This window comes from Balearica regulorum, chromosome 2, assembly GCF_011004875.1.
Source record: "Balearica regulorum gibbericeps isolate bBalReg1 chromosome 2, bBalReg1.pri, whole genome shotgun sequence".
Lineage (NCBI taxonomy): Eukaryota > Metazoa > Chordata > Aves > Gruiformes > Gruidae > Balearica > Balearica regulorum.
In genome coordinates, this window is record NC_046185.1 from 114,390,521 (window position 1) to 114,407,897 (window position 17,377).

Here is a 17,377-nt window from a genome sequence, read left to right on the forward strand (position 1 = left end):
GTAACAAGTGATAGTACAAGAGGAAATGGCCTCAAGTTGTGGCAGGGGAGGTTTAGATTGGATATTAGGAAAAAATTCTTCACTGTGAAAGGGTTACCAAGCATTGGAACTGGCTGCCCAGGGAAGTGGTTGAGTCACCATCCCTGGAGGTATTTAAAAGACGTGTAGATGTGGCACTTAAGGACATGGTTTAGTGGTGGACTTGTCAGTGCTAGGTTAATGGTTGGACTTGTTGATCTTAAAGGTCTTTTCCAACCTAAACGATTCTATGATTCTATAATTAGATAAATCCCAATGACAAATTATTGGTATCAACCATTATCATTACATCTATTCCAAGGGATGACAACACCTCAGGATCTGACCATATTCTGAATTTTTGAGGAATTTGTGATATTGGCATTCTAAGGCTGATCAGATATCAAGTGCCTTACACTGAAGACATAATTGCAGGGTTTGAAGTGAAAGTCCGATGAGTCAGTAACTTATAAAAATTTAATGGGACATAAAAACAGTTGCTCAACTCATAAAGTCATAAACAGGAGATATTAAAATAGGAAGAAAGGAGGAATGGTGTGAAAGGAAAAGTTCACCATGGTCAAGCCTTCTCATGAGAGATCTTGCACTTAAAAGTGAGGAGCCACACTTTGCATTTAGTTAGATTAATACCTTAAGCTTTATTAGATCATTGATTTCAAATGATTATGTGTGTGGTCTAAAAAGTAGACACAACTTAAGAGAGCTGTGAAGCAAGCCTCATTAAACAGCTACACTCACCTACCCCGTAATGTAACCAGAGCTATATGTACAAGAGAAAGCTAATGTTAAGCAGCATAAAAAGCAGGTAAGGTACTTCCCTGAGTACGTAACTTCGTTTTCATATGAGATTACATCCCTGCCTTTCTTTGCAACTTATTAAAGACTGTTTAACGAATGCAGTATCCAGACTTATGCTTTTATTACTCCTGACTGAATAAAGCACACTGAGCAATTTAAATTATCCAAAATATGTGGCACACTGTTTTGAAACTGAAGGACAGCAATGGGAAAAGTTTTGCAGAGGCACGCACAGTAGGACCAGAAATCTTAGCTGAGTAAGTTTTCACACAGAGGGAGCAACTTCAAGCAGCCAGCATCCCAGGAAGAAACTCCTAACACTTACCAAGCTCGTTCCTCATCCTGAAGCTATAGCCGGACGACTGCAGAAGAAAACTGGAAGGCTTAATACAATTTCCAGGGACCTGCTTCCCCGTAATCAATCCGGCCCCCCTCCCCACATCGCACCGCCACAGCAAACGGCGCCCTGCTTCTAAACAAGCGCCCCGGCTCCTCGCTGTGAAGGAGAGCGATGCCCAAGGGTGCGCTTTTCCCCCGCACACCCTCGGGAACCCCCTGCCCTCCCCTTCGGGGCAGCGCGACCCGCCGCGCCGCCGCCCGTTGGGCAAACCCCGCGCCGAGGAAGCGGCAGCGGCGGCGGGGTGCCGGTGGTGGCTGCGGGCTGAGCCCCGGCGGTTCCGCGTCCCCCCCCGCGCCCCCGCCCCGCAGACACTCACGGTCGTCGGGGATGTGGCGGGGCGCCACCTCCGCCTCCTCCTCCTCCTCCTCTTCGCGGGGCTTCAGCACCGCGGACAGCGGCGGCGCGGCGGCCGGCGGGGCCCGGCGGAGAGCGGCGCTCGGGGGTTCGGTTCCCACCCGCACCAGGGCGCGCCGCGGCCGGCCCAGGACCGAGGTGACGGAGCCCATGGCCGCCCCGCACCGCCGGCTGCGCCCCGCTGCGCCCCGCCTCTGCGCGGGCAACAGCCCCCGGCACGGCCGGAGCGCCGCTCCCCTGGCCCCACCTCCCGTCCCGGAAGAAAAGCCCCGCTCCTAGCGCGGCCGAGCACCGCCGCGGGGGCCCCGCCTCGCCGGGACGTTGCTTCCCCCCCCCCCCCCCCCCCCCCCCCCCCCCGCCCCGCAAAAAGTGTGGAGAGGTAGGAGTGGAAGTACTAACTCCGAGCACCTCCAGACCTTCGCGCACTCTTCCCGCCTCCCCGGGAGAGGGTCCGCTCTGGGGAGACAGTCCTGGTGCCGCTGAGCAGCGCCCCGTCCCCCCTCAGGGGTGTCGGCTGCGGTGCGTGTGTGAAGGCAATGATTAGCATCGGGGAAGTTGACGGCACCCAGGCACCGGCAGCGCCTCGGGTGGTTTGAAAAAACACATTCGCGCTGCTCTTCATCCTCTTCGTAAGGAAGCGGGAGTAAATTTAGCGCTTTTTACTGCTTCTTAATGTCCTTATCTGTCTTTCAGTATTATCTATTGGGAACGGTAAAAGGGCTATCTTGTCACAGAGGGAAAGGGAAGCATGGTCCTATGCAATGGACTCAGCACTGCGCACCCTGCTCTAGCTGACCCTGCCTTTAGCAGGGGGTTGGAGTGGATGATCTCTAGAGGTACCTTCCAACCTCAATTATTCTGCAATATTAACCATTACGGCATCACTACCATATAATATTTATGACTTACAACTGCAAAGTTTACTACAGAGATAGTCACCAACTATAACCGCATCACTAGCACAGGTCTCCTACAATCTGGACACAGCACTCAGCTGCCAGAGATTTCCAAAGCTGACTTTAATTTCATATCTGTAAAATAGGTATCATAAAATTTCACCAGGGCACTCCACATCATTGTAAAGGAACTTCAGTACCTTCATACTATGGGTCTGTGATTGATACATATTTCCTTAGGTGTTTAAAATGACAGTAGAATATAGATACACTTTCCCGAGCATATTGTCTCTGCTTCCTCACATAACCCTTCAGTGATACCAATCAGTAACACAAAAGCAACAACCAGCTGCATCTCTATCAAGGAGCTAAGTCAAATAACTGCAGCCTGTTATCCCACTCTCTTCCGTGTCTAGAAAGAATCCACCCCTTTCCTGAGCAGTTGTGTTCCTCGGAGCTGACTGCTGCTGGCTGCTTTGCTCCTCTTGTGCTCTTACAGTAAGATCCCAAAGCAACTCAATGCTGACGTAATTAACTGTGAATGGGAATTTCCTTTGCTAAGGCGGTCTTTCTTTTCTGGACAAAAACAGTGGCACTACTGCATCGGAAAGCAAGAAAGCAAGGGTGCATGCAGCCTGTTCATTTTAACCCTCTGCAATGGATCAATTCTTTTTTTGCCTCCATGTTTCTACCTGTATTTTCTTCCTGACTGTCCTTGCAGGGACACAGTTTCAGCACAAAGTAGCATGTCAGGTAGAGAACACATCTTGCTCTCTGGGGATGTTGCTTGATCAGGAAGGACTTTTCATGAACACAAAATGGGACTGGAAATAGAAAGTATTAGCCTTTCTTCTAGAACAACCCCACCTCCCCCTTTTCCTCAGTTTTGGTGTGTGGTAAAAGGAAAGTCAGCCAAATTGCACGCAGGCATTATAATTCCATCTTTAACAGCAGAATTCTATGCATGGGGTTTTTTTCCCCCTCATAGCATCACCGACAGTCTCTAAATACAGCATTTCCATACAGTCCCTTCAGACAGCCAGACACCTACTACACAGGCCCTGCTCGCATAGCCTAAAGAGTAACATACAATTACTGCCTGAGCTGGGCCACCTCAGATTTTCAGGGGGTACGTGACAAATACTCAGTTTTGGTGAATCACCAGCTAAAAGCTGCCTTACAGTCACGATGCCAATGTAATGGCAGGAGAGCTATTACAGTTAAGGACTGAGTGTGAATTAATTTTCTGAAATGCAAATTGGGGCCTGTCACAAGACAAGACCTGAGTTCTGTTTCCGGCTCTGCCTGACATGATCTTCAGTTGCTGTCTTTCGGCCTAGAGGAAAATAAGGCTTATAGAACCGCTGACTTCGTCATGATTTTTTAACTCTTTATCAGATTTGCCTGAATCTCAAAGGGTAAAGTACTTAAAGATGCAAAACTAATGCGAGTTTTGTGAAAATATTTGTAGGAATAAGCAATAAAAAATCCTGCCCTGCTGTAGGAAAGACTGCAGCATTAACTTATTTCCTATCAGGCATCAGCCTCTAAATTCAAGTCCCAGACTGGCAGAACATGAGGTTTCATGAGTTCATGGAACAGTTAACAATGGGAATATCTGCACCCCTCTAGTCAGCTGCCGGGGCTGTGCCCTGTCTGTGAGCACAAACGTTTTCCAGCAGAGGAGGAGAGATGCCAGCTGCAAACAGATGCCCTTTCCCTCGGCCAGGCGACCAGCTTTCTGTCAGGAGCTATGACATTTCATCCATGGTGGAGGCAGGTAGAGCAAGACCAGCAGATACACGACACCAAAGTCTGCCCCTGATACAAAGACAGGAAGCGTAGCATTGCTCAGCAACCAAAGAACACGTGTGGGGAAGGAAGACTGATGGGGGGGGGGGGGGGGGGAGAAGAAAGCACACTTATTCTGCTCCACCAGCAGCCCAACCATTTTAATTACAGCTATCTGGAGAAGTACTAAAATGTATATAGTGTAGTGACTGCGTTTGACTGAACAGGCTTTCAAGCAGCCAGGTCCACAACACAGGGTGGATGGGGCCTTTGCATTCTTGCTCCATGTGCTGATTTTCTCTCTCCTAAAGAGCAGAAACTGTATCTTCCACCCTTAGGCTAATCTTCCCCCTCTCCTCCTGAATTACCAACCTCGAGGCTCAGCTTTAAACCTACAACTACGCTATTCAACCAAAATAAATCCTCTCGACCGTATCATTTCCTGGGACTGTACGTCTTTGTGGCACTCCCACCTTACAGCTAGCAGCCTTTGAACACTCACAAGTTATACAAGGGACTGCTCTAGGTTTTTCAGCAAATGGAATCTGTTTACATGGATTAACTTTTATTTTCATTTACACTGAAAACTATTTAAATCATGGTTTCTAGCCTTTGGCCACCATTTTAGAAGACTCCTTTGTCAGCTCTGAATGATTTGGAAGACAACAAACATTTATACCCACCACAGTTCTCCAAAAACTTCCAAGCATTTTAATTGTCTACTCTGCGTGTATTGGATTTTGTGTTCTCTGTCTGAAATTACATGTGCAGAGCAGAGAGTTGTTTTGTCTTATTTGAGGCTCCGGTAGCTAAATATATAAAGGAATATTTCAGACCTGAGAGCTGCAATATAGACAGTTTATTAGCAAAGATTTATCACCATTGCTTCTCAAACGTTAAGGATGAACAGTCATTTCCTCTAACACAAATAGCTGCGAGCTATTATCTTGATGCATATTATACTCATGAGATCAGAGCCTCATAAACCCTAAGAAAACAGCTGCATAGGTTAAATAATAAATCTTTGCTTGGAAGTTTTTGGAGAACTGTGGTGGGTTGACCCTGGCTGGAGGCCACCAGAGCTGCTCTATCACTGCCCTCCTTAACTAGACAGGGGAGAAAAGGTATAATGAAACTCTTATGGGTTGAGATAAGGACAGGGAGAGATCACTCACTAATTATTGTCACAAGCAAAACAGACTGAACTTAGAGAGAAAAAATCATCTAATTTATTACTAAGCAAAACAGAGTAAAGGAATGAGAAATAAAATCAAATCTCCAAACACCTCCCCCCACCCCTCCCATCTTCCTGGGCTCAACTTCAGTCCCAGCTTCAACCTCCACCCCCCCCTCAGCGGCACAGGGGGACGGGGAATGGGGGTTACGGTCAGTTCATCACATGTTGTTTTCTGCTGCTCCTTCCTCCTCAGGGGAAGGACTCCCCTCATTTTTCCCCTGCTCCAGCACAGAGTCCCTCCCACAGGAGACAGTCCTTCATGAACTTCTCCAATATGCGTCTCTTCCATGGGGTGCAGACCTTCAGGAACAGACTGCTCCAGTGTGGGTCCCCCACGGGGTCACAAGTCCTGCCAGCAAACCTGCTCCAGCATGTGCTCCTCTCTCCACGGGGCCACAGGTCCTGCCAGGAACTTGCTCCAGCGTGGGCTTCCCATGGGGCCACAGCCTCCTTCAGGTGTCTCCACCTGCTCTGGTGTGGGGTCCTCCACAGGCTGCAGGTGGAATCGCTACACCCCCTCATCCTTCCTCCATGGGCTGCAGGAGGACAGCCTGCTTCACCATGGTCTTCTCCACGGGCTGCAGGGGGATCTCTGCTCTGGTGCCTGGAGCACCTCCTGCCCCTCCTTCTGCACTGACCTTGGTGTCTGCAGAGTTTCTTACATCTTCTCACTCCTCTCTCTGGCTGCAAAAGCTCTCTCTGACTGTTTTTCTCTTTCTTAAATATGTTATCACAGAGGCGCTGATGGGCTTGGCCTTGGCCAGCGGCGGGTCCGTCTTGGAGCCGGCTGGCATTGGCTCTATCAGACACAGGGGAAGCTTCTAGCAGCTTCTCACAGAAGCCACCCCTGTAGCCCCCCCCTGCTACCAAAACCTTGCCATGCAAACCCAATACAAGAACTGACAGCAGAGGGGATAAATAACCAAACAGCAGCAAAGAGATATTGCAAAGACAGTTTTGTTACTGGATGTTTTCCTACAGTTTTCTTATAGATGTACATATTTGTAAATAAAGCCTTTGTACTTTTGTCTTCCTGAGCTTCCCATTCTTTGTGAACTGTGAAACATCTGTGAAAAACTGAAATATCATCCTAATTTTACACTACGCTATTAAAAGAGAATGCCACAATGTAACATTCTGATTAAACAGCACTGGTAGTATTAGTGGATGTCTGTCCTTCGATGAAAAGAAATATTTCAAGGTGGTGGCTCTCTTTTGCAAGTTCAGAATTTCAGCACTAATTTCTCCAAATGTTTACAGTATCCAGCATAGGGTAATGTGAAACTGTACACACAAGCTAGAACAATTCACTAAAGTATGTGACTATTAGCTATACATATGCATCAAATAATGTGTATCCAGTATGAACAGACCACAGAAATTCAGCTACTTCTTTACACTTGCACAGCTGTGATGTACTTTTGGTTCATCCCTAATCATTACGATACTACAGAACAATCATACCAAGTTTGATTTAGCAATTGCTTGGCACAAACCTCTTTCATGGCGTACTGGAGTGCAGAGTAAATAACAGTTCCCTTTGCCTTAAAACCCACTACCATTAGAGGGCTGGAGCACCTCTCCTGTGAGGACAGGCTGAGAGAGGTGGGGTTGTTCAGCCTGGAGAAAAGAAGGCTCTGGGGAGATCTAATTGTGGCCTTCCACTACCTGAAGGAGCCTACAGGAAAGATAGTGAGGGACTGTTTATCAGGGAGTGTGGAGATAGGACAAGGGGTCATGGGTTTAAGCTGAAGGAGTGTCGATTTAGATGTTAGAAAGAAATTCTTTACTGTGGGGGTGGTGAGGCACTGGAACAGGTTGCCCAGAGAGGTTGTGGATGCCCCATCCCTGGAAGTGTTCAAGGCCAGGCTGGATGGGGCTTTGGGCAACCTGGTCCAGTGGAGGGTGTCCTTGATCTTCAGGTCCCTTCCAACCCAAACCATTCTATCATTCTATTTCCATTTCAAGACTGCCTTGATCTTTGATATAAGCTTGATGGGGGATGGGATGGGGAAAGCAGAAATGCAAGAGAGGTTTAATTAAATGAACAGACCCATCCACTTTGTCACTTGGGACTACTGCCATAGCAAAATGCTTTTTATAGGCAGCAGCCTAAGAAACACATGCCAATTATTTGAAGTAAAGTGGATATGCTGTGCCTGAGCGCTCATGACACCATCCCATCCTCTGGGAGGCTCCAGCGTGTCAGAAAAGAGAAAGATGGAGGAAAGAAACATCATAAAAATCAGTAGGCAAGTAGAGTGTCATCTCTTCTTTGTTGAGCAGGAGCAGAGATTAAGTTAAAACAACTCTTCCATAAGAGCTTCACATTCCCAGCTCTGACCAAGGTCCCAGAACCACTTTTTACTCTCCACCCCACTCTAATTGTGGAGGACAACCAGAGCTTATCAGAGAACAATACGTTACTTTCAGCTAAATGTTTAACATGAGACAGAAAACATTATTACAGGTAGCTGAGAAATGTCATTCTTGTAAGATTACTCTCTCACATCATTTTGGTAGAGAAAATTCACTGAATTTGTTTGCTTTTCTTTAGGTTAGCAAGGGTCCTACAGCTAGCATATAGACAGAGAAGTTTATAGTATATACAGCTATTCTCCCCAGGAGTAATTCCCTTTTAATCTCAAAGGGAAGTAACTTTTCCCCAAGGTACAGTTAAACCTTTGCAAGAGGAAACCACTAGCTTTAAATTTGGCGTAAATTTCAACTATTTATAAGGCTTAACAGTATTGATGACTTCCGTAGGAAAGAGTAAAGGATTTCACTTTTAAAGCTGCCCCTACTCTTTGCATAAGCTGCTAATTTAACCTGGAAGCAAAAAGCACATGCTCTTTCAGTACACACCTTAGAAAATGCCTGTTGACTTCATGTGACAAATACCTTCCCTTTTATCCAATCTGACACTTTAGGAATAAGCACAGTGACATTTTATGTGAAAACTTGACTTCAGTTTAATATTCGATCCTTTGTGTTCAATAATAGATTCTTCCTTGCTTAACGTGTTTCATTTAGCTAAGTCTTACTGAAAAGTCACATCTTCACTTGTGAAGAAAACAGGCAATTTGACAGTATCATTGATTTCTGTTACAGCTACTTCCTGGTAAAATTCTCCTGCCATAGTTTTGGCGTAAATTATAATGCCATGGCAGATGTCATTTGGTTCTTGTCATGTTATGAAACATTCCACTTACTAAACATACCGCATTATGGCATACACGCAGCTTAGCATTCACAATAATTTGGAAACTTAACATAGGATAAAAGTTACTTACAATATGGTAAAGACAGTTGGTTACAGCTAAGCTTGCACCTCTAAGGTACTGTACATTCTGGCTTCAGTCCAACAAGGTGCTGACACTGTAGTTTGATTTTCATTATTATTAGATCTGTGCTCTACTGGATCACCTACAAGTTGAAATTTCCTCTTGATAAGGTGTAAGCAAATTTCTTTGGATTGAGCCATAGCTTACAATTTGAGATTTATGACAGTTTCTGTGCATTGTTGGGGAAGAAACAGCACATGATTCATCACAGAATCTGCTAGGACAAATTGCTCATTCAAAATTTACTCATAAAAGAAATTAGAAGAGCAACTTCACATAATTTCACTGCTTTGCATCACATAGGTACAGCATTTCTAAACTAGTGTTGAGTATACTAAAACCAGATGTGCTGTTTCAGAAAAACATGGTCTCACTTGAATTCAGTAGGCTTTCTTCCGTTCTTAGACATGAATCAGGCACTTAAAAGCTTCAGTAGACTTGTAAATTCAAATCTCTGACAATTTATTTAGTCCTATCACTTCTGATATCCAGGATATGTGAAAAGAAAACTTTTAGCTCAGTAGTTATCATTGAGAAAGATACGAGCTAATCCAGACCGCATAGGTGGAATATCATGTTAGCCAAGTAGCCTTGGTTAAGAGGTTGAAATTAACTTCTCAGGATCTTTTAAGCTTTTAAGTGTGAAATAATTACTGGTAGTGTAGCTTACAGATGTGGAAGAGAAATATTCTGGTATCATAACCAAAACAGTCCTTTCCTCTGTGGAGTGGAACACAATCTATATATTGCACCAACGCTTCAAAACCCATTCTGTCTCTCTTTGTTTCCCATCCAACATTTCCTTTAAGGTATTTCAAGAAATTCTTTCATTGTCTATCCCATAAAATGAGAAATGGATTCTTATGGAATAGCTCCTAACATAAAAAGTTAATGCATTAGACTAGCCATGATACAAGAATTAAGATACATTTGTGTTTGAGGTTCTGACAAATTATTTAGTTGTTCACAATTGCTAAGGTTTCCCTCAGTAGTAAAACATTGGCAATGCTCATGAACACAAGAAATTCTTCCTGGGGCACATCCATGCTTTATGCAGTTAAATGAAGTTTCTAAATCACAAAAAGATTTGGCTGTTATACAGCATGTTTAAATTATATGCAATCGTAACCAAAACCACGAGACCATGTCTCTCATACTTTGCTCTATTTCAGAACAGTCTCAGATTGAAAAGCACATCAGTTTTCTATAACACAGATAACTAGGGCTTACATAGTCAGATTTTTCATTTAGAAGGCCACAAAAAGAATCACAGAGATCAAATGCCTTTTGGTTAAACACTGAGCCTCACTTCAAAGCGCTATGAAAATTACTTTTTCTCTAAAACCATGTTCCATTTATTATTCTAATTATTTTTTTCTGAAAACAGTCTTATAGCTTAATCCTTAATTTTTTCAAGTTTTGATTTTTTTCTAATGAGAATCAACACAGGAAAATTCTAAATTGTTTATGCAAAGTAAGTATTTGCTAGTTGCACTTGATCACCATCCCATTTTTTCCAACAAGTGCAACGAACTTTCTCTCAAGAACCATACAGAAAGAGAAAGCACAGATTCTGCTTTGTGTGCTAACAAGTAGGTGAAGGAGCCGCTACTGCTTTGAAAACTATATAGGCTCTGCTGTGCCAATTTTGAAATGGGGAAGAAAAACAGCCCTTATTGTTTCAATATTTAGGTCCACATTTTCTCATTTGCAAAGCAGATCCATTGTTTTGGGAGACTGACTAGAATTACCTGGAATGAACGTTATTTTAACATAAGATCTGTTTGTTAGCTGATACAACAGTCACTATGCCTTGATTAATAATACTGCATGACTTCATCAACACATTTCTGTCTCAAGGGGCCCTGTTCAATTTTATTTTCCAGTAACACATTCCTGTCTAATTCCTGTCTCCAACTCAGAGATGAGCAGCATACAATTTCTTTGATGTCTACTTATCACACAAGGAAGCCAACGAATCTCTTTTCCATAGTTACAAACAGATCGCTCCAGTCATCAACTGACCCTGAACAAGGAGGAAAATACAAAAGGATCAAGAAATGCGAGAAAGACCTTTGGTATCAGGAAACAGCATCAATGATTAAGATAGCTGTAACATGGAAGGCATGGTAAGCAACAGTTGTGCAAGTCGTTGATAAATTATCATGGCTCTGTTTCAAATGCTGACATTTTCCATGACTTTGATTATGCCTATTGTGAGACCATTACATCACCTATCACACAAGTGTAACTTTGTTAACTTTGAAACAAAAGCTGTTAGATGATATACAACGGACAGTCACACAAGGCAGTATTTCGTGGTCATTTTGGAATTGGGCACCTGACTAATTTCTGAGTTTGAAAACCTCTCTCCACATCATTTACCATCTTTGACTAAGATCCAGCAGCAGTTCCCTCCTGTGCCTCATGCTTTTCTTTATTCATCCAAACCCAGAGCTGTACTGCAAGTTTGAAGACCAGTGTGCCAGCCCCATGTCCTATTTCTGTCATGTCCTTTTCATGTACCATTTCTCACTATTTAAAAGGCCCAGCCATTCCTTGTCACACATCACACTTGAGTTAGTACATCCATACATTATTTTTGCAGCATTATATTTGCACAGAGTAGCTGTTGAACCCTCCAAATGATGTACTGCATTTCAAGAAGGGTGTAGTATAACTGGGGAGAGTCTGCAGGAAGTCCAAGGGGGTGCTCAATTATTTACAAAAGTCTGACTTCAAAGTCTAGATTGAAAAACAGCTGCTTAACCTGGAAAGGGAAATACTGAAAAGAAATAACAATGTTTAAATGTCTAAAAGGCAGCTATAAAGAAAAACTTTTGTGTACATCCACTGCATACGGGACATGGAATAAATTACAACCTGAAAAACTTAAAGTAGAAATCTTTGCAACAGTCATAATAATTACAGGAAAAATTTAAGAATAAATCAGACAAGCATTTGTCAACAATGATACAGGAAGTCGATCATTCACCTTTAGGATAAGAGAAACGCCAGATTATCTTTAAAGGTTTTCTTCACCCATTGCTGCCCCTCCATATAGTTCGATGGTCACCAAATATAAGCGTCATCCTCAGCTGCACACCTACAGTTATGTATGCATATGCACATGCCTACAAATGCAAATTTATTTCTTTGTTACACACAGTTAAGGAGATTACTCATAGGTAAGCCAACTTACATAAACAGCATTTGAAACTTAAACACCTCAGTTTCTTGCAAAACATTAGCCCAACAGATTGCTGTAAGCAGTATGTAAATTCTCATTCCAAAATTATGTTCTCGTAAATCTTACAAAAAACCATTTCTAATATAAAGCCTAACTCACCTGTTTTCTGTCATTCCCCTTCTCTGCCATCAGGTACCTATTAGATAGTAAACCAACTGACTGGGGGCAAACACCGTAACTAGCAAAATATCTGATTGCTGTAGCAGCTGCATATTAGTCTGAATAAGTGTTACAGTTTAGTAGGTATAGCGGCAGGCTCACACTCATAAATGCACAAGAACCGAAAGGAGCAATCTGTAACAGGTAGACCAAGGACTCTGCAATAGCATGCAACCCAGATCAATATGTATCTATAGGGAAGTACAGAAACATTCTTCTGACTAAACAAAATATGCAGCAAGGGTAGGAAAAGGTACTTGGAATATGGTACTTGGAACATGTTACTTGGAATACACTGAACATCTGCAACAGCAGCCAGAACATTGGCAAACTACCTTTTCTGTTCCCCAGTGCCTTGAAACCAATATGCATTGTCTGTTGCCAGTTGTCATCGGGGAACAAAGGCATTGCCATCAGAAGTGTGTAGAACACCAAAAATGAAACTTTCAAATGTCACATACAAGACAGTCATTCTCAGTATGGTTTACAAGGTTATACAATTGTAAAACTGTGAGAATGAGAATCCTGAGGTCAGCCTTGGATTAAATCAGTTTTTTGGTTGGTTTTTTTTCCCCCCAAGTGTTTTAGAAATAACTCTCGGTAAAGCAATTCTTACACACTGCAGAAACACACACTGTGTTTCTCCCACCATGAGAGGAGTATAAAAATACTCTTGTCCATATATGTTAGACAAAGTGACCAAGGTAACATGAGAATCTGTACTTTTCCACTGATTAAAAGGAACGGGCCAGGTGCTTTGTGCCTCCCATGTAGCCGGAGTGTGCAGTTGCCTGGTAACTTGTTCTGAGCTATTGCATATTAATCACACATACATGTAGGAATACAAAGTTGACCGCTTCGGTTTATCAGTCAAAATAATTTTATCAGCCAAAATAGTTTACAGCAACACAATAGTTTATAGCAATTCAGGAAATTTAACATTGAATTTAGTGAAATTCAGGTATGTGCTTATATGGTTGGATGAACAGAACTCTTAAAAAGGAAAGGATACAATAAAGTTATTTGTACATGACTTTAGAGCACAGAAAAGGCATAGTCTACAAAACAAATATCAGTTTCAAAGGGCATCATGTAATGTCTCAGACAACAAGCATAAATTGACAGACCGTTATGATCTGAAAATTTTACAAGAGTTCTAATAGTGTACCCAAAATTGAGCCATTTCAGTGTTTGGGCTAGACTCATTGTCTTCAGTAAATACATATCTTAATTCTAACACAGGATAAACCAGATCTACAAATTTCCTCTTGTAAAAATGAACCTGTTCACTCATATTTAATATATTAAATTGTGCAAATAAGAAGTAACTTTAACCAATCCCTCACCCCAGCTACAAACCATGACCATATACAGTCCTTACATACGGCCACACAAGATCCTGTTTCATTCCGGCCACATCGTTAGCATAAGCTTTTCAAACCATTTAAATCAACAGGGTTTTCAGGCATAAAAGCAGAATCCAACAGCAGTTAAACCACATGTCTTACAACTGACAACGTAATACTTCCATCACTGATGATGGCACCAAAACAAAAAAGAATGGGTCTTTATTATCCTTAATGAACTTGAGGGTCTGGAAGAAACAGTGAAGTTATAAGCTTGGGTTTTGTAGCATCACACTCAGGATAATTTCCAGATCAAAGATCCAGCCTCCTGTTAAGATGATTAAATACAATTTTTATTTCAGATGATAAGTCTTCGCAACACTAGATAGAGTATAAAATCTTATCAACAGATTTTCAACTGGTTAAAGTCAATGTATTCTGCTGAAGTCAATAAAACACACCACCATATGAAAGAAATCTTTCAGTGTGCCTCAGACCTGGAAAAATAGCTTGAAAAACATCCGTAATTTTTACTACAAATTCACCGTATTTCCCATGATCTCTTGACATTGAGCAGTAATAGTACCCTAACATTTATTTTCAATATATTTCTTAAAATAAAAAATAATGTTAAGTAAAAGGGACAACTGATAAATAAGATTTTCATAGCTACTACAGACAAACTTCAGGAGATTACCAAAGGCGCAGAGGATACGCTAAGGTCAAAAAATAAAAAACCCATGAGTTCAATGGAAAAGAGCAAACAGCCCACAACACTGGCAGACAACAGACTTTTGTCTCCACTTTCTCCACCCTTTTTTTTTTTTTTAAAGAAAATAATTTTTCCATTGTGAAACATATTGTCAGGCATGTAGTGGAAGACAAAAGTTTAAATGAGTTCAAGAGAGGATCAGCTGAATTCTAAGACATGTGCCAACACTACCACTATAGAAAGGATCAGCATCACATTGAAATGCAAACAGCTATTTTAATAACTACACACAATTATTCACTAAATTTGTCTTTTACCCTGTAGTATAGTTACTAATGTTGAAGAGAGGCCCTGCCATGCAAGAAACTAAGCTTACAGCACTGTATGCTTTGAGAGCACCACGGCCCATCAGCTCATGGCAGTGAAAACTTACACATTCCAGTTGGACACTAAAAAGCGCTGAGGTGGATGGCTGTCTGTATTCAATAGTCACAGTTGATGCAGGAGCATATGATAAACTTTTATTCGCTTTTAACCAATGCTCCAAGTATTTTAAAATAACTCTTAAAGTAGGTTACTAGTTTGATTACCCTTCATACAAAATCTTCCTTCAAATGTAGGTTTCTGTTCTTTTCAGATTTAATGCATGAGCAGAAATCAAACCTGCATAACCACTGAAATCAGTGCAAATTTTTCAATAAACTTTAGCAGCATCAGAAATTATCCTGAAATATCTTTCATAAAGTAAATGCTTTGTTCTTCTAAACTTTTTTTAGCACGCTAGCAATGCTGCACCACAGGTTCTCATTCAGTCACACACATTCTTCCTGAGACTGTTATGCAACTTAGTATTTTAAAAATCACCATCATTAAGTGTGTACTTGATACAGGTTTTCCCTTTTATAAGTCTGTTGATAGGGAAAAGCTGCAAATACTACAAAACCAGGCAGACTTGCTTGTTCTTGCCAAAGAGGAAAAAAATTAAGCATTATTAAAAAATAAGACATTGACTATCTTTAGGTATCCATAAAGCTCTGAACACAAACCATGTGTGATGGCTTGTAAGCATCAATATTTGAACACAGACATGCAAAATGTCCATCAATTGAATTCCAAACTCTATGAATTAATTGCTGGGCAATTCCCCAAGGATAAAACATCTATTAAAAGCCAACAGTAAGCCAGAAATCTCTTTCCATTTTATATGGTTAAAAATAAGTGAATCCTAGAAGAAAGGAATACATATTAGACAGGGAAAGCCTGTATAGTTATAGGGCAAGCAATAAAACATCTAGTGTTTTATTTATTTCATCAGAACAGTTAGACAAACATGGAAACATTTGCAACAGCAATACTTGGGTCACTGTAAAATCTTGGTAACACTGAAATACAAGTCAGCAAAACTAAGGATGTGGGGAGGGCACTTTGCGCTTTAGGTCTTATTTTCATACATGTTCACACACACATATATATTCCCTTCACAACTGCAAACAGCTATCTTAACTATGCCTGCAAGTAAACTGAAATAGTAGGCAGAAAGGAACCATGCCCATGCTAAGACAGTTAGTTAGCCATGAAGTAAAACTAAAGATCGCTGCAACCAGTGCCATCCTGAAGAACAAAAAATACTGAACAGAACCATCACTGTGCATATAATAAGCATGAAGTTATTTTAACTTGATGACTACTCTGCTCTGAACTTTAAGTATCATTAACTTATGTATTTTTAAAGCCTAAGGTTATTATTTCAAATGACCAACTTGCAGTGGCACCCTAAATAGCATTCTGGAGACCACAGTGTCCACAGCTTGTGCAGGACAGCACAGAATGGTTAAACACTAGATTTCTAGAGGAGAACCAAAACCCACCACCACTCACGTATTTGACTGAGGAACTTATTACCTGCACTTCCAAAGCAACAGGCTACAAGAATACTTAATGCAAAGCAAACCAGACCCATCTGGAATACTTTGTATTCTCAGCTGAAAGTTAAAAATCTTTCCTTTCATATCATAAAGGATTAACAGCATTTGGATGCATAGAAACTGTCTTTAGAGTGATGTCTGCAGACCTTCGAGGCAGGAATTAAAATGCTTTCCTAAAAGATAACAGTCTTAGCACTTCCTCTGGAGGGAGTAAAAAACACAACCTCTCTGGTTGTGGAGGAATTGAGGCAATACCAAGTTTGGTTTTTTCCCAGAGATAACAAACCCCTGAGAGAACAAGACATTTGTGCTGTCAGAAATTCTTCAATAAGAAAGAAAATAGTTTACCTTTCGCTTTGACAAGTTGCTTTTGAGTCAAGACCCGCTCTTTTTCTCTCCTAAGCATGAAACCTCTCTTCAGGTTAAGACCATTTTCAAAATACTGAGTGAAGTAGAAATTAAGTGCACACACTGGAACATATATAGAATCTTAGTCAAAAAAAATCCAACACAATAGTACTACACCAGCTAGAAATCTTTGAAGTGTTCTGATGAAAAGACTCAACTTAGTTCTAGGACAAAGTGTTTGGGGCCAAAACCAACAGATGTCCAATCACATGTAAGTTAAAAAAATATTTTTTTTATTTGATGTTTTGAAGAAAGCTGGAGAAAGAAATGGGGACAGAAATGAAAAACAACATTCAAGGATCCAATGGTACAGATTGTCACCATGCAATCTAAACATTACAATTGCTGATCATATATTCAGAACAAGTGAGTCAAAAGCAGCACGCTCCTCAGGAGAGAGGAGGGAGTCTTTCTCCTTTAATAGGCAAAAGCCAGTTCTTACTGTATTTTGAGCTAAGACTCAGCTAGCGGAAAGCAGCTTTTCTGTCAGATAAAGCAAGGCAAAAAGATCTCATACAGCAGCTTCCTTGCAGTCTCTTGCTCCTCAGGCCCCTTCTTCAATTCTTCTTTCTTCTTTTGGTGATGGGAAGGCAAAGCATTTCCTCTCCATGAGCCCACACTGCACCCTGTTTGTCTACAGTAACAGCAGGCACCTGTGATTCTTCTCCAAAGACATTCACACATAGAAACCAGTTGAGTAGTGTATTACAGAAGCATT